The following is a 27,337-nucleotide window of genomic DNA, read 5'->3' on the forward strand; positions in this document are numbered from 1 at the left end:
AAAGGTTACACTGAGGAACTCATTAACATCACATTTTCAATATCGAATTTAGCGAAATTAAAAGGTAACACTGTGAAACTCAGACACATAACAAGTTTACACGGTGGGAATCTCACACATAACAATGTCAAACAGTCAAACTCACTCCATACCTATGTTACACTCTGAGGCTCACTAACTAGACAGGTTGACACAGTGGAATTTACTTCCATAACAATGTCACACTTTCAAACTCTCTCATATAACAAGTTCAAATGGTGGGACTCATTCACACTGTGGAACACACTCACCTAAAAAAGTTGCACTGAGGAACTCACTAACATAAGATTTACAATATCGAATTTAGCAAAATTACAAGGTTACACTGTGAAACTCAGACACATAGCAAGTTTACATGGTGAGAATCACTGACATAACAAGGTCACACTGTGTAAATTACTCACACAACAAGTTTACACTGTGGGACACACTAACATATAATTTAGAATATGGATTTCACTAAGTTAACAAAATTATACTGTGCAACTCTCTCACATGACATTGTTACACTGTGGAACTCACTCACATAACAAGGTTGCACTGAGGAACGCACTAACATAACATTTTCAAGATCCAATTTAGCAAAATTACAAGGTTACACTATGAAACTCAGACACATAACAAGTTTACACGGTGGGACTCTCACACATAACAATGTCACACAGTCAAACTCACACCACATCTATGTTACACTCTGAGGCTCACTAACTAGACAGGTTGACACAGTGGAATTTACTTCCATAACAATGTCACACTTTCAAACTCACTCACATAACACATTTACACTGTGGGACTCACTAACATAAAGTTTACAATATGGGATTCACTAAGTACCCAAAATTATACTGTGCAACTCTCTCACTTGACAAGTTTACACGGTGGAACTCACTCACCCAAAAAAGTTGCACTGAGGAACTTACTAACATCACATTTTCAATATACAATTTAGCGAAATTAAAAGGTAACACTGTGAAACTCACTTACATAACAAGTTTACACGGTGGGAATCTCACACATAACAATGTCACACTGTCATACTCACTCTGTACCAATGTTACACTCTGAGGCTCACTAACTAGACAGGTTGACACTGTGGAATTCACTTCCATAACAACGTCACAGTTTCAAACTCTCTCATATAACTAGGTCAAACGGTGGTCTCACTCACATAACAAGGTCACACTTTGTAAATTACATAACAAGTTTACACTGTGGGACATATAGTTTAGAATATGGGTTTCACAAAGTAAACAAAATTATACTGTGCAAATCTCTCACATGACGTTTACACTCTGGAAATGACTCACCTAAAAACGTTGCACTGAGGAACTCACTAACATAACTTTTTCAATATCGAATTTAGCAAAATTACAAGGTTACACTGTGAAACTCAGAAACATAACCTGTTTACATGGTGGGAATCACTTACAATAAGGTCACACTGTGTAAATGATTCACAAATCAAGTTAACACTGTGGGATTCACTTACATGAAATTTACAATATGGGATTCCCTAAGTGAACAAAATTGTACTGTGAAACTCTCTCACATGACAAGTTTACAGTGTGGAACTCATTCACCTAAAAAGGTTACACTGAGGAACTCATTAACATCACATTTTCAATATCGATTTTAGCGAAATTAAAAGGTAACACTGTGAAACTCAGACAAATAACAAGTTTACACGGTGGGACTCTCACACATAACAATGTCACACTGTCAAACTCACTCTATTCCAATGTTACACTCTGAGGCACACTAACTAGACAGGCTGACACTGTGGAATTCACTTCCATAACATCGTCACACTTTGAAACTCTCTCATATAACAAGGTCAAATGGTGGGACACACTCACACTGTAGAACTCACTCACCTAAAAAGGTTACACTGAGGAACTCATTAACATCACATTTTCAATATCGAATTTAGCAAAATTACAAGGTTAGACTGTGAAACTCAGACACATAACAAGTTTACATGGTGGGAATCACTCACATAATAAGGTCACACTGTCTAAATTACTCACACAACAAGTTTACACTGTGGGACACACTAACATATATTTTGGAATATAGGTTGCACTAAGTAAACAAAATTGTACTGTGAAACTCTCTCACATGACTTTTACACTGTGGAACTGACTCACATAACACGGTTACTGTGGAACTCACTCACATAACAAATTTATACTGTCAATCGCCGCATGTGGATTTGTTTGCTGCCAAATGCCAGATGTGGAATGGTACTCCTGCCAGATACTGAATGTGGAGTGGTTGGCTTGCCAGATGCCAGATATGGACTGGTCTGCCAGTGAGATGCCGGATTTAGAATAGACTACCTGTCAGATGCTAGATGTGGAATGGTCTGCCTGTAAGATGCTGAATCTGGTATCATCTTCCTGCCATTTGCTGGACATGGACTGCTCTGCCTAACAGATGCCGGAGGTGGAATTGTCCATCTGGAAGATGCTGGATGTGGAATGTTCCTCTGACACATTCCGGATTTGGAATGCTACATCTGCCAGATGGTCCTCCTGTGAGAATGTGGATGTACAATATAATTCGTGCCAGATGCTAGATGTGGAATTGTCCACCTGCAAGATGTCGGAGGTATAATTGTCCACCTGCGAGATGCCTGATGTGGAATGGTCCAAATGCTAGATGCCGGAGGTGGAATGTTCCTTCTGTGAGAATCTGGATGTGGAATGGTCTTTGTACCAGATGCCGGACGTGTAATGGTACAGCGGCGAGATGCCGGATGTAGAATGATCTTCTGGACTGATGCTGCATGTGGAATGAAATTCGTGGCAGACGCCAGATGTGAAATGGTATGCTTGTCAGTTGCAGGATGTGGAATGGTCCTCTGCCAGATTCTGGATATGGAATGGTCTGCCTGGCTGATGCTGGAGTGGAATAGACCACCTGCCAGTTGCAGGATGGGGAATGGTTTGCTGCCAGATGCCAGATGTAGAATGGTTTTTTTTTCCAGATGCAGGATGTGGAGTGGTCGGCCTGCCAGATGCCAGATGTGGCATTGTCCACCCACTTGATACCAGATATTGACTAGTCTGCCTGAGGGATGCCAGATGTGGACTGGTCTGCCAGCGAGATGCCGCATTTAGAATTGACTACCTGCCAAATGCTGGATGTGGAATGGTCTGCCTGTAAGATGCTGAATCTGGTATCATCTTATTGCCATTTGCTGGAATTGGACTGCTCTGCCTAACAGATGATGGATGTGGAATTGTCCACCTGGAAGATGCTGGATGTGGAATGTTCCTCTGACACATTCCGGATGTGGAATGGTACATCTGCCAGAAGCCGGAGGTGGAATGTTCCTCATGTGAGACTCTGGATGTACAATATAATTCGTGCCAGATGCCAGATGTGGAATTGTATGCTTGCCAGATCCCTGAGGTGGAATTGTCCACCTGCAAAAGCCCAAATGTGGAATGGTCTGCCTGCCAGATGCCAGATGTGGAATGGTCCACCTGCCAGATGCCAGATGTGGAATGGTGCACCTGCCAGATGCCAGAGGTAGAATAGTCCTTCTGTGAGAATCCAGATGTGGAATGGACTTCATGACAGATGCTGGATGTGTAATGGTACAGCGGCGAGATGCCAGAGTAGAATGATCTTCTGGACTGATGCCGCATGTGGAATGAAATTCGTGGCAGACGCCAGATGTGAAATGGTATGCTTGTCAGTTGCAGGATGTGGAATGGTCCTCTGCCAGATTCTGGATATGGAATGGTCTGCCTGGCTGATGCTGGAGTGGAATAGACCACCTGCCAGTTGCAGGATGGGGAATGGTTTGCTGCCAGATGCCAGATGTAGAATGGTTTTTTTTTCCAGATGCAGGATGTGGAGTGGTCGGCCTGCCAGATGCCAGATGTGGCATTGTCCACCCACTTGATACCAGATATTGACTAGTCTGCCTGAGGGATGCCAGATGTGGACTGGTCTGCCAGCGAGATGCCGCATTTAGAATTGACTACCTGCCAAATGCTGGATGTGGAATGGTTAGCCTGTAAGATGCTGAATCTGGTATCATCTTATTGCCATTTGCTGGAATTGGACTGCTCTGCCTAACAGATGATGGATGTGGAATTGTCCACCTGGAAGATGCTGGATGTGGAATGTTCCTCTGACACATTCCGGATGTGGAATGGTACATCTGCCAGAAGCCGGAGGTGGAATGTTCCTCATGTGAGACTCTGGATGTACAATATAATTCGTGCCAGATGCCAGATGTGGAATTGTATGCTTGCCAGATCCCTGAGGTGGAATTGTCCACCTGCAAAAGCCCAAATGTGGAATGGTCTGCCTGCCAGATGCCAGATGTGGAATGGTCCACCTGCCAGATGCCAGATGTGGAATGGTGCACCTGCCAGATGCCAGAGGTAGAATAGTCCTTCTGTGAGAATCCAGATGTGGAATGGACTTCATGACAGATGCTGGATGTGTAATGGTACAGCGGCGAGATGCCAGAGTAGAATGATCTTCTGGACTGATGCCGCATGTGGAATGAAATTCGTGGCAGACGCCAGATGTGAAATGGTATGCTTGTCAGTTGCAGGATGTGGAATGGTCCTCTGCCAGATTCTGGATATGGAATGGTCTGCCTGGCTGATGCTGGAGTGGAATAGACCACCTGCCAGTTGCAGGATGGGGAATGGTTTGCTGCCAGATGCCAGATGTAGAATGTTTTTTTTTTCCAGATGCAGGATGTGGAGTGGTCGGCCTGCCAGATGCCAGATGTGGCATTGTCCACCCACTTGATACCAGATATTGACTAGTCTGCCTGAGGGATGCCAGATGTGGACTGGTCTGCCAGCGAGATGCCGCATTTAGAATTGACTACCTGCCAAATGCTGGATGTGGAATGGTCTGCCTGTAAGATGCTGAATCTGGTATCATCTTATTGCCATTTGCTGGAATTGGACTGCTCTGCCTAACAGATGATGGATGTGGAATTGTCCACCTGGAAGATGCTGGATGTGGAATGTTCCTCTGACACATTCCGGATGTGGAATGGTACATCTGCCAGAAGCCGGAGGTGGAATGTTCGTCATGTGAGACTCTGGATGTACAATATAATTCGTGCCAGATGCCAGATGTGGAATTGTATGCTTGCCAGATCCCTGAGGTGGAATTGTCCACCTGCAAAAGCCCAAATGTGGAATGGTCTGCCTGCCAGATGCCAGATGTGGAATGGTCCACCTGCCAGATGCCAGATGTGGAATGGTGCACCTGCCAGATGCCAGAGGTAGAATAGTCCTTCTGTGAGAATCCGGATGTGGAATGGACTTCATGACAGATGCTGGATGTGTAATGGTACAGCGGCGAGATGCCAGAGTAGAATGATCTTCTGGACAGATACCGGATGTGGAATGGAATTCGTGCCAGATGCCAGATGTGAAATTGTACAGCGCCGAGTTTACATTGTGGGATTCACTCACCTAAAAAGGTTACACTGAGGAATTCACTAACATAACATTTTCAATATCGATTTTAGCAAAATTACAAGGTTACACTGTGAAACTCAGACAAATAACAAGTTTACATGGTGGGAATCTCTCACACAACAAGGTCAAACTTTGGGACTCACATAATAAGGTCACACTGTGTAAGTGACTCCCATAACAAGTTTATTCCGTGGGACTCACTCACCTAAAAAGGTTACACTGAGGTACTCATTAACATCACATTTTCAATATCGAATTTAGCAAAATTAAAAGGTAACACTGTGAAACTCAGACACATAACAAGTTTACATGGTGGGACTATCACACATAACAATGTCACACTGTCAAACTCACTCTATACCAATGTTACACTCTGAGGCCCACTAACTAGACAGGCTGACACTGTGGAATTCACTTCCATAACATCGTCACACTTTGAAACTCTCTCATATTACAAGGTCAAATGGTGAGACTCACTCACACTGTGGAACACACTCACCTAAAAAAGTTGCACTGAGGAACTCACTAACATAACATTTTCAATACTGAATTTAGCAAAATTACAAGGTTACACTGTGAAATTCACCCACATAACAAATTTACACCTTGGGAATCTCACACATAAAATGTCACACTGTCGAACGCACTCCATACCAATGTTACACCCTGAGACTCACTAAGTAGAAAGGTTGACACTGTGGAAATTACTTCCATAACAATGTCACACTTTCAAACTCACTGACATTACAAGTTTACTCTGTGGGAATTTCTCACATAATAAGGTCAATTTGTGGGACTCACATAATAAGGTCACACTGTGAAAATTACTCACATAACAAATTTACACTGTGGAACTCTCCAAAATAACACGGTTACACTGTGGAACACACTCACCTAAACATGTTTCATTGAGGAACTCACTAACATAACATGTTCAATATCGAATTTAGCAAAATTACAAGGTAACACTGTGAAACTCACCCACATAACAAGTTTACACTGTGGGAATCTCACACATAACAATGTCACACAGTTATACTCACTCTATACCAATGTTACACTCTGAGGCTCACTAACTAGACAGGTTGACACTGTGGAACTCACTCACATAACAAATTTATACTGTCAATCGCCGGATGTGGATTTGTTTGCAGCCAAATGCCAGATGTGGAATGTTCTGCCTGTAAGATGCTGAATCTGGTATCATCTTCCTGCCATTTGCTGGACATGGACTGCTCAGCCTAACAGATGCCAGATGTGGAATTGTCCATCTGGTAGATGCTGGATGTGGAATGTTCCTCTGACACATTCCGGATGTGTAATGGTTAATCTGACAGATGGTCCTCATGTGAGAATGTGGTAGTACAATATAATTCATGCTAGTTGCTAGATGTGGAATTGTGCACCTGCAAGATGTCGGAGGTATAATTGTCCACCTGCGAGAAGCCAGATGTTGAATTGTACACCTGCCAGATGCCGGAGGTGGAATGGCCCTTCTGTGAGAATCCGGATGTGGAATGGACTTTGTACCAGATGCCGGACGTGTAATGGTACAGCGGCGAGATGCCGGATGTAGAATGATCTTCTGGACAGATGCCGGATGTGGAATGAAATTCGTGCCAGATGCCAGATGTGAAATGGTATGCTTGTCAGTTGCAGGATGTGGAATGGTCCTCTGCCAGATGCTGGATATGGAATGGTCTGCCTGGCTGATGCTGGAGTGGAATAGACCACCTGCCAGTTGCACGATGCGGAATGGTTTGCTGCCAGATGCCAGATGTGGTATGGTTTTTTTTTCCCAGATGCAGGATGTGGAGTGGTCGGCCTGCCAGATGCCAGATCTAGCATTGTCCACACACTTGATGCCAGTTATTGACTAGTCTGCCTGATAGATGCCAGATGTGGATGGTCTGCCAGCCAGATGCCTCATTTAGATTTGACTACCTGCCAGATGCTGGATTTGGAATGGTCTGCCTGTAAGATGCTGAATCTGGTATCATCTTCCTGCCATTTGCTGGAATTGGACTGCTCAGCCTAATAGATGATGGATGTGGAATTGTCTACCTGGAAGATGCTGGATGTGGAATGTTCCTCTGACACATTCCGGATGTGGAATGGTACATCTGCCAGATGACGGAGGTGGAATGTTCCACACGTGAGACTCTGGATGTACAATATAATTCGTGCCAGATGCCAGATGTGGAATTGTATGCTTGCCGGATCCCGGAGGTGGAATTGTCCACCTGCAAAAGCCCAAATCTGGAATGGTCTGCCTGCCAGCTGCCAGATGTGGAATGGTCCACCTGCCAGATGCCAGATGTGGAATGGTCCACCTGCCAGATGCCGGAGGTGGAATGGTCCTTCTGTGAGAATCCGGATGTGAAATGGACTTCATGACAGATGCTGGATGTGTAAAGGTACAGCGGCGAGATGCCAGAGTAGAATGATCTTCTGGACAGATACCGGATGTGGAATGGAATTCGTGCCAGATGCCAGATGTGAAATGCTACAGTGGCGAGTTTACAGTGTGCGACTCACTCACCTAAAAAGGTTACACTGAGGAATTCGCTAACATTACATTTTCAATGTCGAATTTAGCGAAATACAAGGAAACACTGTGAAACTCACACACATAACAAGTTTACACGGTGGGCATTGCACATATAACAATGTCACACTGTCGAACACACTCTATACCAATGTTAGACCCTGAGACTCACAAAGTAGAAAGGTTGACACTATGGAAATCACTTCGATAACAATGTCACACTTTCAAACTCACTCACATAACAAGTTTACACTCTGGGAATCTCTCACATAATAAGGTCAATTTGTGGGACTCACATAATAAGGTCACACTGTGTAAATTACTCACACAACAAATTTACACTGTGGGACTCACTAACATAACTTTTTCAATATCGAATTTAGCAAAATTACAAGGTTACACTGTGAAACTCAGACACATAACAAGTTTGCATGGTGGGAATCACTCACAATAAGGTCACACTGTGTAAATGATTCACAAATCAAGTTAACACTGTGGGACTCACTTACATGAAGTTTACAATATGGGATTCCCTAAGTGAACAAAATTGGACTGTGAAACTCTCTCACATGACAAATTTACAGTGTGGAACTGAATCACATAACACGGTTACACTGTGGAACTCACTCACATAACAAGGTTATACTGTGGAACTCACTCACCTAAAAAGGTTACACTGAAGAACTCACTAACATCACATTTTCAATGTCGAATTTTGCGAAATTACAAGGTTACACTGTGAAAATCAGACACATAACAAGTTTACATGGTGGGAATCACTCACATAACAAGCTCACACTATGTAAATTACTCACAGAATTTTACACTGTGGGACACACTAACATATAGTTTGGAAAAATGGTTACACTAAGTAAACAAAATTATACTGTGCAACTCTCTCATATGACAAGTTTACACTGTGGAACTCACTCACATAACAAATTTATACTGTCAATCGCCGGATGTGGATTTGTTTGCTGCCAAATGCCAGATGTGGAATGGTACTCCTGCCAGATACTGAATGTGGAGTGGTTGGCCTGCCAGATGCCAGATTTGGACTGGTCTGCCAGTGAGATGCCGGATTTAGAATTGACTACCTGCCAGATGCTAGATGTGGAATGGTCTGCCAGTAAGATGCTGAATCTGGTATCATCTTCCTGCCATTTACTGGACATGGACTGCTCAGCCTAACAGATGATGGATGTGGAATTGTCCATCTGGAAGATGCTGGATGTGGAATGTTCCTCTGACATATTCCGGATGTGGAATGGTACATCTGCCAGATGGTCCTCATGTGAGAATGTGGATGTACAATATAATTCGTGCCAGATGCTAGATGTGGAATTGTCCACCTGCAAGATGTCGGAGGTATAATTGTCCACCTGCGAGACGCCAGATGTGGAATGTTCCACCTGCGAGATGCCGAAGGTGGAATGGTCCTTCTGTGAGAATCCGGATGTGGAATGGACTTTGTACCAGATGCCGGACGTGTAAAGGTACAGCGGCGAGATGCCGGATGTAGAATGATCTTTTGGACGGATGCCGGATATGGAATGAAATTCGTGCCAGATGCCGGATGTGAAATGGTATGCTTGTCAGTTGCAGGATGTGGAATGGTCCTCTGCCAGATGCTGGATATGGAATGGTCTGCCTGGCTGATGCTGGAGTGTGATAGACCACCTGCCAGTTGCAGGATGGGGAATGGTTTGCTGCCAGATGCCAGATGTAGAATGGTTTTCTTTTTTTTGCCAGATGCACGATGTGGAGTGGTCAGCCTGCCAGATGCCAGATGTGGCATTGCCCACCCACTTGATACCAGATATTGACTAGTCTGCCTGATAGATGCCAGATGTGGACTGGGCTGCCAGCGAGATGTCGCATTTAGAATTGACTACCTGCCAGATGCTGGATGTGGAATGGTCTGCCTGTAAGATGCTGAATCTGGTATCATCTACCTGCCATTTGCTTGAATTGGACTGCTCAGCCTAACAGATGATGGATGTGGAATTGTCCACCTGGAAGATGCTGGATGTGGAATGTTCCTCTGACACATTCCGGATGTGGAATGGTACATATGCCAGATGCCGGAGGTGGAATGTTCCTCATGTGAGACTCTGGATGTACAATATAATTCGTGCCAGATGACAAATGTGGAATTGTATGCTTGCCAGATCCCGGAGGTGGAATTGTCCACCTGCAAAAGCCCAAATGTGGCATGGTCTGCCTGCCAGATGCCATATGTGGAATGGTCCACCTGCCAGATGCCAGATGTGGAATGGTCCACCTGCCAGATGCCGGAGGTAGAATGGTCCTTCTGTGAGAATCCGGATGTGGAATGGACTTCATGATAGATGCTGGATGTGTAATGGTACAGCGGCGAGATGCCAGAGTAGAATGATCTTCTGGACAGATACCAGATGTGGAATGGAATTCGTGCCAGATGCCAGATGTGAAATGCTACAGCGGAGAGTTTACAGTGTGGGACTCACTCACCTAAAAAGGTTACACTGAGGAATTCACTAACATATCATTTTCAATGTCGAATTTAGCGAAATACAAGGTAACACTGTGAAACTCACACACATAACAAGTTTACACGGTGGGAATCTCACATATAACAATGTCACACTGTCGAACACACTCCATACCAATGTTACACCCTGATACTCACTAAGTAGAAAGGTTGACACTATGGAAATCACTTCGATAACAATGTTACACTTTCAAACTCACTCACATAACAAGTTTGCACTATGGGAATCTCTCACATAATAAGGTGAATTTGTGGGACGCACATAATAAGGTCACACTGTGTAAGTGACTCCCATAACAAGTTTATACCGTGGGACTCACTCACCTAAAAAGGTTACACTGAGGAACTCATTAACATCACATTTTCAAAATCGAATTTAGCGAAATTAAAAGGTAACACTCTGAAACTCAGATACATAACAAGTTTACATGGTGGGACTCTCACACATAACAATGTCACACTGTCAAACTCACTCTATACCAATGTTACACTCTGAGGCCCACTAACTAGACAGGTTGACACTGTGGAATTCACTTCCATAACAATGTCACACTTTCAAACTCACTGACACTACAAGGTCAAATGGTGAGTCTCACTCACACTGTTGAACACACTCACCTAAAAAAGTTGCACTGAGGAACTCACTAACATAACATTTTCAATACTGAATTTAGCAAAATTACAAGGTTACACCGTGAAACTCACCCACATAATAAATTTACACCTTGGGAATCTCACACATAAAATGTCACACTGTCGAACACACTCCATACCAATGTTACACCCTGAGACTCACTAAGGTTACACTGTGGAAATCTCTTCCATAACAATGTCACACTTTCAAACTCACTGACATTACAAGTTTACTCTGTGGGAATTTCTCACATAATAAGGTCAATTTGTGGGACGCACATAATAAGGTCACACTGTGAAAATTACTCACATAACAAATTTACACTGTGGGACTCACTAACATAAAGTTTACAATATGGGATGCCCTAAGTACCCAAAATTATACTGTGGAACTCTCCAAAATAACACGGTTACACTGTGGAACACACTCACCTAAACATGTTTCATTGAGGAACTCACTAACATAACATGTTCAATATCGAATTTAGCAAAATTACAAGGTTACACTGTGAAACTCAGACAAATAACAAGTTTACATGGTGGGAATCGCTCACAAAACAAGGTCACACTGTGTAAATTACTCACACAACATGTTTACACTGTGGGACACACTAACATATAGTTTAGAATATGGGTTTCACTAACTAAACAAGATTATACTGTGGAACTCACTCACATGACGTTTACACTGTGGAACTCACTCACATAACACGGTTATACTGTGGAACTCACTCACCTAAATAGGTTACACTGAAGATCTCACTAACATAACATTTTCAGTATCGAATTTAGCGAAGTTAAAAGGTAACACTGTGAAACTCACTTACTACATAACAAGTTTACATGGTGGGAATCTAACACATAACAATGTCACACTGTCAAACTCACTCTATGCCATTGTTACACTCTGAGGCTCAGTAACTAGACGGGTTGACACAGTGGAATTCACTTCCATTACAACATCACACTTTGAAACTCATATATTACAAGCTCAAATGGTGGGACTCACTCACACTGTGGAACACACTCACCTAAAAAATTTGCACTGAGGAACTCACTAATATAACTTTTATAATATCGAATTTAGCAAAATTACAAGGTTACACTGTGAAACTCAGACACATAACAAGTTTACATGGTGGGAATCACTCACAAAACAAGGTCACACTGTATAATTTACTCACACAACAAGTTTACACTGTGGGACGTACTAACATAAAACATAACAACTACAGCACGGAAACAGGCCATTAGGCCCTTCTAGTCCGCACCGAACCAAACACCCCTTTCTAGTCCCACCTCCCTGCACAATGCCCATAACCCTCCATCTTCTTCTCATCCATATACCTGTCCAACCTTTTCTTAAATAATACAATTGACTCCTCCGCCACTATTTCTCCCGGAAGATCATTCCACACAGCTACCACTCTCTGAGTAAAGAAGTTCCCCCTCATGTTACCTCTAAACCTCTGCCCCTTAATTCTTAACTCATGTCCTCTTGTTTTAATCTTTCCTCCTCTTAACGGATATAGTCTATCCACATCCACTCTGTCTATCCCTTTCATAATCTTAAATACTTCTATCAAATCCCCTCTCAACCTTCTACACTCCAAAAAATAAAGACCTAAATAGTCCAATCTCTCCCTATACTCTAGATGCTTAAACCCAGGTAACATTCTGGTAAACCTTCTCTGCACTCTCTCCACTCTGTTTATATCCTTCCTATAATTAGGCGACCAGAACTGCACACAGAACTCCAAATTAGGCCGCACCAACGTCTTATACAATCTCAACATCACCTCCCAACTCCTATATTCCATGCAATGATTGATAAATACCAGCATACTAAAAGCCTTCTTCACCACCCTATTCACGTGAGTTTCTACCTTCAGGGAACGATGTACCGTTACTCCTAAATCTTTCTGCTCTTCTGTATTCCTCAATGTTCTCCCATTTACCACGTATGTCCTATTCTGATTCTTCTTACCAAAATGAAGCACCTCACACTTATCAGCATTAAATTCCATCTGCCATTTTTCAGCCCACTTTTCTAAGCAGCCCAAATCCCTCTGCAATCCTTGAAAACCTTCTTCATTATCCACTATTCCACCTATCTTAGTATCGTCTGCATATTTACTAATCCAATTTACCACCCCATCATCTAGATCATTATTGTATATAACGAACAACAATGGGCCCAATACAGATCCTTGAGGCACACCACTGGTCACCGGCCTCCAACCTGACAGACAATTATCCACTACCACTCTCTGGCCTCTCCCTTTCAGCCAATGTTCAATCCATTTGACTATCTTAAAATTTATACCTAAAGACTGCACCTTCCTAACTAACCTTCCATGTGGTACCTTATCGAAGGCCTTACTGAAGTCCATATAGACAACATCCACTGCGCTACCCTCATCCACATTCCTAGTCACCTCTTCAAAAAATTCAATCAGATTGGTCAAACATGACCTTCCTCCCACAAATCCATGTTGAGTGCTCCTGATCAGACCCTATCTATCCAGATGTTTATAAGTACTATCTCTAAGAATTTTCTCCATTAATTTCCAATTGAATCCCATGTTATGTGACCCAGTGAAAATTCTGCCTTGAAAGGACCACAGCTTCCTAATTTTAAAAAAATTGTTATCGAGCAGCTCAAATGAGATATCTTGCTTCTTACTTTGAAAGGGAAAAATTACCATAAAATAAGAGAGAGAAAAGTAGAAGAATTTATATACAAGTGGGAATTGAAATTAATGGTTGGTGGTAGAGATACACCATTTTTGAAACATATATGGAATAAAATAAATGATGAATTTGGTGTAAGTGGATGTACATCACCCAGAATAACTTTGATTTAAAATCCTCGGATCATTTTCAAAGGAGCATCAATTTCTGGATATCTAGTTTTGTAAGGGGATTATGAATGTTGAAGATTGTTATGAAAGGGGCCAATTAATGTCCTTTGAGCAACTGAGAAATAAATATCATATAACTCATAGCAATCTTTTTTGGTATTTCCAATGAAGAGCATATTTGAAGGATAAGTTAGGAACAACCATGTTGTACTGAAATAGAGATTCCTTACAAAGAGGAATTGTTAAAAAATTTACTTCCATGATGTCCTCTTTATTACAAGTAGGAACTTTTAAATGAGGAATTCTTAAGTCGAGACAAAGGTGGGAAATGGATCTGAACATTGTAATCGATTGGCAAATATGGGTAGATCCATATAAGGATCTCAATGTAAGATATAAATTAGTTCAGTATAATTATTTTTACATCAGTCATGTAGCAGATGTCAGCAAGGATTTTATCTGAAAGCTGCACCTGGAGTCAGGTGACTCAAGCAGTTGGATTTGAAAAGCTCTACAAGAAGCTGATTTGGCAAGAGATCACATGATATTGGGGAGTTGTATTAATTTTCTTCAACTCAGCATTTTGGATCCATTGACCAGAGTTCCACACTGCAGCAGTGAGGAAGGAATTCACAACTGGTTTTTCTTCTACAGTTACTTCTTACACTAGAGAAATTGAATAGAATAAAATCAGAATTATCAAATCAATGTTTTTCTTGCATTCAATTTAGCTTTGTCCTAATGCAAGATCTTTTTGGGGAGAATTACAAATTTTTTGGAACAAGTTACAGGAGTTATTTTTTCGCAAAATTCAACCTTAATTTTATTGGGAAATATTGAAGGAACAAGGCCCAAATTAAAACTATTAATATATCAATTGAAATTTGTTAAATAAGTGTTAGCGGAGATGAGGAAATATATTGCACTTATTTGGAAATCAGATATATTTTTTGGGATGCCAAGATGACATGCAAAAATTTAAAGTTATATTCCTTTTGAAAAAAATTACATATAGCTTGAGAAATATATACTCTATGCTTTTGCAAATTTGACACCTGAATATTCAAATATTAGGCTTCAATTTGTAATAATGCTCTTTCCGTCCTTCTACACATGCGAGATTCTCCTCTAAGTTGTAACATTTTTATTTAGATGTGTTAGATTTCCTCACCACCACGATCTCTGGGGAAGCGGAGGTCTAACACAGGGCATCAGAAAACAGGAAGACCACACACCATCAACAACTGAGAAGCAGAGGATTCAATCCAATGGTCAAGGTCCATGGAAGCAGACCATTGAGGGTTTCTGCAGCTGAAGGTCCCACATAGGTGACAGGCTGTTGGTAATTTGAGGAGAGGAACCCACGCAGGCTTTGAGCTTCTGGAGAAAGCAGTCATGGGACTCACATTAGGTCATGGATTGCTAGAGGCTGGTTCCAAACTGGCTAAAAGGGTATCAGGTATCAGACGGGATACTATTGGATGTTAAATGGTTCCTAATCATGTCAGAGGTTAAAAACAGGAGCTCACATTGCCAATGACTTGGATTGGTCTGTGAGCATTGAAAGAGAATCCACAAACCCTCAGTGTCTTGGCCCAGGGTTCAGGGTGGAGGTTGAGGGGAGAAGACGACTCTTGCTTCTTTCTCTGAGTGCAAGAGGCATTTCAGGCAATTTCTGCCAATGGCGAATCTGTCTGCCTCTCAGCAGGAAAAAAGCAATTTTGTGTGATATGACACCTTTTAATTACATGACAGTAAATTGTCTTCTGAAATAGAGAGGTTCAAGTTTCAAACTATTACACACTCCGCTCACCAGAGTGTGAGAGATGGGAAAATTGATCTAAAATTATGAACATGGAAGAAACTAAAGTTCATCAGTAAATGGCTGTAACCAGTTCAAACAGGATAAGCTTGGGGCTTAGGATGCAGGAAAGCAGAGTCAGCACGATTAACATAAGAATCTTCTAGTCTTTGTGACAAGACCATAAGGCTAAGATAAGGAATGGTAAGGTACAATAGAATGTAGGAAGTTGAGGTAGTCTGGATCAGATAAGGGTCTCCTAGCCCTGGACAGAAGTACCAAGTCATACATTTCTAATTAGCTAACCATACACAGATTTATACATATGAAATTAGCCAACCCTAGATAGAATGAGTCAACTCTGCATATCAAGAGACTGTAGCCCAGAGAATCAGGAAGGTGTGAATAAGGACAATGACATGATGGGGCACCCACAGGATACCCCCTGGTCCTCCAAGTGTACTGAAACTGCACGTAGGCAGGAAGGATTGCCTATGCCAAACCCATCCAGGGGGCAGAAGAATGTAAGGGGGAGGGCATTCTGATACTGAAATTGACTGTATAAAAGTTGGGTGAGCCCCAGTGTATGTGTGTATTCCCAGGGTAAGGGGAAGCACCCAACTTTGCATTGTTGTAGTAATAAATGTTCTTTGTTCTCAATTTTTGTCTCGAGCAATTTCTTTAAAGGTACTTTAATTTCTAACAAATGGGGGCTCGTCCGGGATCACACTCCCTCCACTGACAGAGTGCCCCGACGACGAGAGTAGGTGCACCCCGGCTGATTCAGCTGGACTCACGGGCGACGGGTGGCTGGTCAGTGGAAGAAGCGAGTGATATCCGAGAAGAGGCATTGAGAACAAACGATGGAAGGAAGCGCACTAGAGCAGTACTACTAGAACTCGGTAAGAGTATTTTACTTGTTTATAAGCATGGGAATAATGGGTAGCAAAGAGGAGAGTCCTGGTACAGGATGTGAACACCAGATAGCTACGTACAGCCCGCTTGGGTTGATGTTATCTGAGTGGGGCACAGGAAAGACCCGTGGTAAAGAGAAACTGACGATGGTCAGGTATTGTTGTATTGAATGGGTTAAATACCTGGTTAAAGGGAGCTCCGTGTACTGGCCAAAATTCGGATCCGAGGATGAATGGATGTGTAAAGCTTTGAACCTATGGCTCTATCAAAACCAGAAAGACAATGTTGAGAGCAGGGAATATGCAGCCTGCTGGCTCAAGGGATCCATTGAACAGCTGGTTTTGAATGAGAAAGAATTCAGGGATAAGAGAGAGGAGGAACCTCTTGTCCCTGAATCACAGGGTTGGGATGTGTTACATTCCCTCCCTCCACCCTATGTTCCTCCTATGCCGGCTCCTATCTTTCCTTCCCCTCCTATGACCTACCCTTCTGCACCTTCCCCACCTCCCCCACCACTAGAGAAGAGAGAAGAGAGCAGGAGTGGTATGATAACTTGCTCACAAAGCACTCGATTACCACCTCTGTTGGCAGGAGAGAGAGGTAACTTTAATTCAGAACAGCGTGAGACTCTTCAGGAAGAAAGGGCAGAACCCTTTGATTCATTTCCCAGGGAGCAGGAACCCAGACCTAATAAGCCAGAAACCAATTGGATGAGACCACGGCGGGAAGTTCCCATGGGAGAGGGTCTCGGTTTCGTAAATGTGCCCCTGACCAGTACTGAAGTGCGTAACTTTAAGAAAGAACTGACCTCCCTGATAGAAGATCCCCAGGGATGTGCCGAACAGTTAGACCAATTTTTGGGACCAAATATATATACAATATGGGGGTCTCGACATAGAATCCCCAGCAGGGGAACAATTGGTACTAACAGGTTTTGTTACCAACTCAGCCCCAGACATTAGGAGAAAATTACAAAAGACAGAAAATTGGCATGAGCAGGGAATAACCCTGCATTTGTCCAGACATCTGAGGAGTGAAATTAATGCCTCGGCACAATTTCTCTGTATTGCCGCTGTTATTTAATTCATGATCACACAAAAAGCATTTGTCCAGACATCTGAGGATAAGCAGAAAGCTAACATTTTGATGCAAGCAGTTAAAGGAATAGTAGATGAGTAACATGGAAAAGGCAGGGACTGTGTGCCAGCTCCTGAATGTTGGGAGAAGCGTCGGGAGTGGGAGAGAAGAGACCAGAGATAATTTCATAAATCACGACTTCCCACTTCAGTCACTGACCAATATTGATTAAAATTCATGCTAAAAATTAAATGTCATAAATGATCGTTTTTCAATACTGTAGAATTAGCGAATTTAACTACCAGTTAATTCCAATTTATGAAATAAATTGTATTCAAATGTGATTTTGCACAGGGAGTACCTGAGAGTTGAGTGATGTTATAACATTTGCAGGGAGAAATGTTTGCGCAAATAGGGTGAGTTCTATACATCTTAACTTTAAGTGTATGTGAGATAAAGAAAGGATCTGATGTGTAAAGTGGCTGGATCAGCCAGTTGAAGGGGGAGTGTGCATGTCCCTTTAAGTGCACTGTGGCACTTGAAATTGAGGCTTCAGGCTCTTGTCTTGCAGGTAGAGGTATTTCTTCTACACATTCAGCAGTCAAGGTCCGTGATTTGAAAGATCACCCACCTCTGGAGAATAAAGATACCTCTGGGGATTCCTATGGGGATTCCTATAAGTTTAATCATTCATTTCTCTGGTGCATTTTCCTCCGGAGTGAAATTAATGCCTCGGCACAATTTCTCTGTATTGCCGCTGTTATTTAATTCATGATAACTTTCCCCCATTCATCAGGTTTATATTTAAATCCGGTAGTGCGGAAGTTACATTGTAAATAATCACGGAGGTAAACCCTGCGCAACTGGATTCAGCTTTTTTTTTCTTTGGCTTGGCTTCGCGGACGAAGATTTATGGAGGGGGTAAAAAGTCCACGTCAGCTGCAGGCTCGTTTGTGGCTGACAAGTCCGATGCGGGACAGGCAGACACGATTGCAGCGGTTGCAAGGGAAAATTGGTTGGTTGGGGTTGGGTGTTGGGTTTTTCCTCCTTTGCCTTTTGTCAGTGAGGTGGGCTCTGCGGTCTTCTTCAAAGGAGGTTGCTGCCCGCCAAACTGTGAGGCGCCAAGATGCACGGTTTGAGGCATTATTAGCCCACTGGCGGTGGTCAATGTGGCAGGCACCAAGAGATTTCTTTAGGCAGTCCTTGTACCTTTTCTTTGGTGCACCTCTGTCACGGTGGCCAGTGGAGAGCTCGCCATATAACACGATCTTGGGAAGGCGATGGTCCTCCATTCTGGAGACGTGACCCATCCAGCGCAGCTGGATCTTCAGCAGTGTGGACTCGATGCTGTCGACCTCTGCCATCTCGAGTACTTCAACGTTAGGGGTGTAAGCGCTCCAATGGATGTTGAGGATGGAGCGGAGACAACGCTGGTGGAAGCGTTCTAGGAGCCGTAGGTGGTGCCGGTAGAGGACCCATGATTCGGAGCCGAACAGGAGTGTAGGTATGACAACGGCTCTGTATACGCTTATCTTTATGAGGTTTTTCAGTTGGTTGTTTTTCAAGACTCTTTTGTGTAGTCTTCCAAAGGCGCTATTTGCCTTGGCGAGTCTGTTGTCTATCTCATTGTCGATCCTTGCATCTGATGAAATGGTGCAGCCGAGATAGGTAAACTGGTTGACCGTTTTGAGTTTTGTGTGCCCGATGGAGATGTGGGGGGGCTGGTAGTCATGGTGGGGAGCTGGCTGATGGAGGACCTCAGTTTTCTTCAGGCTGACTTCCAGGCCAAACATTTTGGCAGTTTCCGCAAAGCAGGACGTCAAGCGCTGAAGAGCTGGCTCTGAATGGGCAACTAAAGCGGCATCATCTGCAAAGAGTAGTTCACGGACAAGTTTCTCTTGTGTCTTGGTGTGAGCTTGCAGGCGCCTCAGATTGAAGAGACTGCCATCCGTGCGGTACCGGATGTAAACAGCGTCTTCATTGTTGGGGTCTTTCGTGGCTTGGTTCAGCATCATGCTTAATGGAGAAATAAACCTGCGAACTGGTCTATGGTGCTGTGTGAGTACTGCAATAGGTGGAATATGATTTAAATTGGTGGCATCGTTCAGAACAATTGGGTGCATAAGAATAATAATATCATTAAGAACTCACAGATCTTGTACCAGATGCTATTCAGTACATCTTGACTTAAGGACTGGAGAAATTGGCATGTTAGAATGAGATTGGCATGGCACCAATATTTCTTGATTCAATAATGACTCCACAAGCTCCAGGATTCATGCAGCAGAACTTTTAAGTGGAATATAATAGAAACTAGCCTGTACTTAAATGATTGTGTGTGCAATCTTCATAAGAACATCTTTTAACTTTTTTTGGTGCCTGTTTTACAGACTGTTTTAAATAAGGCCAGCTCCTGTGAGCTGTGGCACAAGGCATTTTACTTAAGGCAGAACTAAAGGTTGAATATGTTTCAAGTTCTCTTGCAGGGGCTCTTGTGCTGCAATGTCTGTTATGTACTCACTCTAACAAATTGGAGGGTTGTGCCCCATACAGACAAGCAGCTCCAACTGCATTTTAATAAGGTCTAACATATTCAAAACCCATGCAAATATGGTTTGTGTTTCATTTTACAATTTTTACACTAACACAAAGGAAAGTCAGATTGTTATTCATTTTATTAAAATCTAGTGATTGGTTATATGTAAAAGCATGGCAAGAGGATCAACTAAAACCTGCCTGGGATGGTCCCTTCTGTGTACTTTTAATTACAGACACCGCAGTAAGAACAAGAGAGAAAGGCTGGACCCACATTCAAAGAATTAAACCAGCTTCTGAACCACAACATCACGACACACAGATTCAACCCTCAACCTGGCGTGCAGTTCCTCATCCTTCAGACCTGAAACTTACACTGCGCCGTGACAAAGTGCCGTAATGTTACATTTATTGTTGTATTTTTTTAACTGTTTATACATTTATTGTTGTATTTTTAACTGTTTATTTTTTTTAACTGTTTATTCATTTATTGGGGTATTGTTTGTTAACTGTTTATGTCACTTCATTACTCGCTATGTTTTAAGTCCCCCTGGAATAGGGGCAGCAGAGGTTACAATTGTGCTCCTTTAGAATGTAGACAGGGCATGGATTTAATGTATAGTCATAGTGGGATATGGGTTAACAAGGGATTCCAATACAGACCAGGGGAACTGAACAGCTTTAGTGGAGTACATCTAATTTGTATCTTAGCCTACACAGGTATTAAAGACAGGAGTTTTGAGGCGATAGCACAAAGGACATGGTGGGACAAAGACAGACAGAATGGTAGTCAGGATTGTACATGTAGCAGAGAGAGAGAGTTAATACATATGCTAATGTACACAGACAGGCTGCAACTCACAAGTTCAATGATACATCTGCTAATGTTAGCAGACAAGCTGCAACACACAGTTAAATCACAAGAAACAATCCCCCCCAGCTTGGTCTCTTTTCATCACCCCGTGAAGGGGAGCACCAGTTTCCAACAACGTGAGCTGCTTGACACTTTAATATCAGGCTCCAAACAGCCTTCGGAGATCGGTGGCCCTAGGGTTCGGGGCTGAAGAGGACATCAGATACGAGCCACAATCAAACGGAACCGCCTGACTACTGCTACTCGTTCGCTGCTGAAGGCAGCGCTTCTCATAGACTGCGACTCGTTCGCTGCTGAAGGCAGCGCTTCTCATAGACTGCGACTCGTTCGCTGCTGAAGGCAGCGCTTCTCATAGACTGCGACTCGTTCGCTGCTGAAGGCAGCGTTTCTCACAGACTTCGTCAGGACAATGCTTACAAAAGTCGGGTGGTTAAAAGACACTGCTTCAATGTTTCAACGTGAATCTGCCCATGCCCATGTTCAGACGTGGCAACTTCGGACTGATGTGGGATGGCTAGACTCTTTACTGAGAACTGGAGCCTGATACTCGCAACCCTAATAAGCAGCTGGACTCGCTACTCTGACCTTCATGGTGCTCCCCTACCTAAAGACTTTACACAGGTGTTACATTTCGGTTATTGACCAGCTGGGTAAAACAACACCTTATTAGTATTACTGATCTAAAAGAAAAGTGAGGATTGTGAGAGATGGGAAAATTGATCTAAAATTATGAACATGGAAGAAACTAAAGTCCATCAGTAAATGGCTGTAACCAGTACAAACAGGATAAGCTTGGGGCTTAGGATGCAGGAAAGCAGAGTCAGCACGATTAACATAAGAATCTTCTAGTCTTTGTGACAAGACCATAAGACTAAGATAAGGAATGGTAAGGTACAATAGAATGTAGGAAGTTGAGGTAGTCTGGATCAGATAAGGGTCTCCTAGCCCTGGACAGAAGTACCAAGTCCTACATATCTAATTAGCTAACCTTACACAGATTTATACATGTTAAATTAGCCAACCCTAGACAGGATGAGTCAACTCTGCATATCAAGAGACTGTAGCCCCGAGAATCAGGAAGGTGTGAATAAGGACAATAACATGAAGGGGCACCGACAGGATACCCCCCCTGGTTCTCCAAGTATACTGAAATTGCACGTAGGCAGGCAGGATTGCCTAATGCCAAACCTCTCCAGCAGGAGGCAGAAGAATGTAAGGGGGAGGGTATTCCTATACTGAAATCAACTGTATAAAAGTTGGGTGAGCCCCAGTGTATGTGTGTATTCCCAGGGTAAGGGGAAGCACCCAACTTTGCATTGTTGTAAAATAAATGTTCTTTGTTCTCAATTTTTGTCTCGAGCAATTTCTTTAAAGGTACTTTAATTTCTAACACCCTGGTCCTCCAAGTATACTGAAACTGCACGTAGGCAGGAAGGATTGCCTAATGCCAAACCTCTCCAGCAGGAGGCAGAAGAATGTAAGGGAGAGGGTATTCCTATACTGAAATAAACTGTATAAAAGTTGGGTGAGCCCCAGTGTATGTGTGTATTCCCAGGGTAAGGGGAAGCACCCAACTTTGCATTGTTGTAAAATAAATGTTCTTTGTTCTCAATTTTTGTCTCGAGCAATTTTTTTAAAGGTACTTCTATTTCTAACACTCAGAACACTTTCCATCAACTTGCCCACCACAGACGTCAGACTCACGGGCCTATAATTCCCAGGATTACATTTGGACCCTTTCTTAAACAGCGGAACCACACATGGAGTAATTCATGTTCTGTTCTGGGATTTTAAATAAATATTAAGAAAGAGAGAAAGTGTTCAGCCTGGACTAGAAGGGCCAGGCTGCCTGCTTCAGTGTGTCATTGTGAGATGGTTCTAGGAATGGTGCATCTTTGAATATCTGTACCATGTCTAAAGTCTAGTAACTTGTCGTGTAGAACTGTAAGGTCAGGCAGCTTTTACACCTTAAAAGGAGATTTTCTTTGGGGGTTTCCTCAACTTATAATCATATAATTAATAATAGATCAACATCAGGCAGCTTTTACACCTTAAAAGGAGATTTTCTTTGGGGGTTTCCTCAACTTCTAATCATGTAACTGATAATAGATCAACATCAGGCAGCTTTTACAACTTAAAAGGAGATTTTCTTTGGGTTTTCATTGGTTGGTTTGAGTGACATCACAATCCCCATTCACTATATAAACATCATGCAGTGGGCAAGTGATCGGATTATCTGATTGATTTTCAGCTATATTCAACGACTCTCGCATCTAATTATGCTTCAAAAAAATAAAATTACCCCAATATATTTCCCATCTCACCACCCCACTAGAAAAATGGATACGATAATAGAAGAAGACGACGAAGATTTCACAATCGTCCTGAAAGACTCAGGGAGTTCAGGTCACTGTCACCCCAGAGAACATCCAGTTCGCATTGCATGGGAGGAGGATACACCGATAAGACCATGGCGGATCCTCCTTAGAAACATCTTGAACCGGGTGGCAGTGACCTGGAGAATGTGCTGCTGTCTTCAATGAAGAACCATCCTTGGGCATCTCCAATGCCCCATCCTTGGGCATCTCCATCGCCTGCCCGAGAACATCAACATTATGGTGCCCATCATCTCTGCATAGAAAGTGTATAATTGTCTAAAATGCCTATTTTTAATAAAATATGGAATGTTAACTTTATAAAACCGAGTGCAGGTGTCATATCTGCTTTTACCTCTATGTCTGGCAGTTCATGCTCTGCGCAAAATCAAAACTCTGCCTGCACATCTCCTTTAAACTTTCCATCCTCTCCCCCTCTCTCATCTTCATGCTGTGCCCTCTAGAATGGAACCTCATTATTGTGAGGACAAAGGTTCTGACTGTCCACCCGATCTGTGGTATTGGTTGACAATGTAATGAAGTGAATGTGCTGGGTAGAAGAGTTAAGATGTTATGATAACCCTATTCTGAAAGATAGAGCAGACTTTTAAATGATTATCACCTCTTCCATAAATAAAGCCAGCCCCTGGTCTTCTGCACAAATAACACTATTCCCTGCTGTTACACATAACCAGCTGTCAGACGCAGCCCATTCATAAACGGGTTCCTACCCAAAAACAACTGATGGCACAACAAGCTTGTCAAAGAGAATGTGGAAACATCAAAAGCCTGCAGAGGGAGCAGAGCAAAGGCCCTAATGACTTTGCTCCAGTGTCTTTAATTTAACTAACCCTGTTCAAAATCATGATCACTGGGGAAGCAACATTGACATGTGCCAAGTGCTAGGCTCACACTGTCTTAAAGGCCCCTTTTGATCATATCTGCCACAAATCCATATCTTTTCATTCTAGAAAGCCAATTCTATGATAACCATTTTCCTGTCTTTAGAAATAAGAAAACACTGTAACACCTCAGCTTGAAACAATCCCCTCGAAGAAATGGTCACTTAATCAAATGCACCAAAATGTCTTCAATATTGTATTCAGTAACCTTGTACTTTGAATGAGGTTCAACAGTACTGGGGAGGTGACCTTGTCGACCCAACCCTAATTACTGCTCATTCCCACTAGTAGGACTCGAATCAATTCTCTGTGTGTTGGACTTTGTGGTTTGGTTGGACTTCTTGTACCTTGACAGGACTAAAGTGTAACATTGGCGGAGTCGGTAATCTCTCACTGGGAAGATCACTATGTATGGTGTAAGTGGCCACAAGGTCACTGGGACATCGGACGGAGCACCAGTGCACCTTGGGACCCTTGAGCCCGAACTCTTTCCCATTGTGGTCCCTCATACGAGGATGATCTGGGTCCCTGCCGAGAGAAAAAGAACCAGGCAAAGAATCCAAGACAGCGCATATGGTGCCAAGGGCTTATGCTGAGATTACCTACAGTGTTTCCATTGGAAGGAGATTATCTGACTCTTGGGTATCGTTTTAGGGCAGCTGGTTGCGTTTCAACCAAGTCAATTTTAAACTATTTGAACATATGGTGCCTTTCGGGCACTAAAAACATCCCCAACCTCTGCCCCGGCTGTGGGATGCCCACGATTTGACCGTCCATTTCAACTGTTTGTCACCTTAAAAGAGGAAAGTGTGACAGCGGTTCGGACACAGTATCGTGGGAAGGAACGGAGACTGGTGGCATATTTTTCTTTTCAAATAGACCCCGTAGCCCAGGGGCTCCCTCCGTCACCCAGATCCTACCTGCCTTACCTGCCATGATTACGGTTGCCCAAACACCACGTTCTATCAGCAAGTTAAAGTTTATACACGGCACTGGGTGGCTTCATTGCTGACATCGACATAATCACGGCACCTGGGCTCAGTCGAGCTCTTTGGGAGATGAAATGGCCGGGTGCCATGGCGTATAGGTGGTGGGGGAGCTAGGAAGGCCAGTTGCCTGCGTAGGTTTGCCAGCAGGTTTTTGTCGGTGGCTGTGATGTCAGGGTCTGGGCTGAAAAACTCACCCTGCAGGGAAAGCAGTGCGCCATAAATCATCTCCGCTGTTGAAGCCTGCAGGTCCTCCTTGAGGGCCGTCCTAATCCCGAGGATGACCCTGGGTAGTTCGTCCGCCCAGTTTGATCCAGAGACCTTGGCCATATGCGATGCCTTCAGGTACCTGTGGAACCTATCTACCAACCCTTTGGACTGCGGATTGTATGCTGTGGTGTGGTAGAGCTTGACCGCCAGGAGCTTCGCCATCTGAGTCCACAGGGCAGACCTGAACTGCCTCTCTGTCGCTAGTGACATGCGCTGGAACTCTGAAATGGGTGATCTATTGGCTGACCAGATTCCTGGCGCATGTTTCCGCGAGGCCTTCTTAATCGGGAAGGCCTCCGGCCACCTTGTGGCCTGATCCACCACCCTGAGGAGGTAACGAGCCTCCTTGGACACTGACAGGGGCCCAACGACATCAATGTGGATGTGCTGGAATCTGCTAACTGCCGGGTCGAAGTTCTGGATGGGGGCTCGTGTGTGTCACTGGACCTTGGATATCTGGCACCTGGTACAGTTCCTGGCCAGTTCTGCCACCTCCTTCTCTAGCCCGTGCCACACAAACCACTCTGTGACCAACCGCACGGTTGTCTTTACTGCTGGGGGAGCGAGGTCATGGATCAGACTGAAGACCTACACCCTCCACTGCGGCGGGACCACTGTTGAGATGTCGCAGAGCAATGTATCCGGGCTGCTGGACACCTGGATATCCTTGAGTTTGAGGCCCTACATGGTGGTCCACAAGGCCTGTGACTCTCCATCATTCCTCTGTGCCTGAGCGAGTTGCTCGTAATCCAGGCCAGGCACGACAGTGTTGATGGCTGGACGGGAGAGCACATTTGCCACTACATTGTCCTTGCCAGCCCTGTGTCGGATGTCGGTCATGAACTCAGACACGTACGAGAGGTGGCACTGCTGTCTGGTGGACCACGGATACTTTGGCATCGCCAGAGCTTTGTATGGCCCCTCGTACGGTCATCAGTGAGGGGCTTGTGATCTGTGAAGGCTGTGAACAGACTACCCTCGAGGAAGTAGTGGAAATGCCAAATGGCCAAATACAGCACCACGAGCTCTGGGTTAAAGTCACTGTATTTGAGCTCTGGTGGGCATAGCTGCTTGCTGAAAAAGGCCAGTAGGCACCATTGTCCATTGAGCCACTGTTCCAGAACCCACCACTGCCATAGCTGATGCATCCACGGAGAGCACCGTGTGTGCTTCCAGCCATGGGTGGACCAGCGCTGGCTAGAGCTTCCTTTGTCATGATGAAAGCCCTGTCCGCCTCCTCTGACCACAATAAAGTCTTTTCTTTTGTGGCCATGAGTGCGAACAATGGGCTCATAGTGCGCGCAACTCCAGAGATGAAACGATTGTAAAGGTTCACCATCCCCGTGAACTTCCTTCAATCTGCTGCTCCAGAACTCCACCAATCACTGTTCCTGAGGTATCAACTGTGAGGGCTGTGGGTGCATTTGGCCTGGGTGGACTGGAGCGCAGCTTCCACGAATACTCGTGCAGAGTCGTCCCAGGTCAAGTCTTTCGCCTTGCCAGTCATCAGGGTGAAA

The 27,337-nt window shown here is 43.7% G+C and overlaps 1 long non-coding RNA gene across 1 annotated transcript in view; it reads left to right on the plus strand.

The window, feature by feature from the left end:
* The window catches only part of LOC138750346 (uncharacterized), a 217,512-nt gene extending 194,677 nt beyond the window's left edge, over positions 1-22,835 (plus strand). Inside the window, exon 4 of the long non-coding RNA XR_011349272.1 lies at positions 20,650-22,835. This is a non-coding gene — a long non-coding RNA (uncharacterized lncRNA). The remainder of the gene's footprint in view (positions 1-20,649) is intronic.
* The last annotated feature ends 4,502 nt before the right edge of the window (positions 22,836-27,337 follow it).

Source organism: Narcine bancroftii, unplaced genomic scaffold, assembly GCF_036971445.1.
Source record: "Narcine bancroftii isolate sNarBan1 unplaced genomic scaffold, sNarBan1.hap1 Scaffold_120, whole genome shotgun sequence".
Classification (NCBI taxonomy): Eukaryota; Metazoa; Chordata; class Chondrichthyes; order Torpediniformes; family Narcinidae; genus Narcine; species Narcine bancroftii.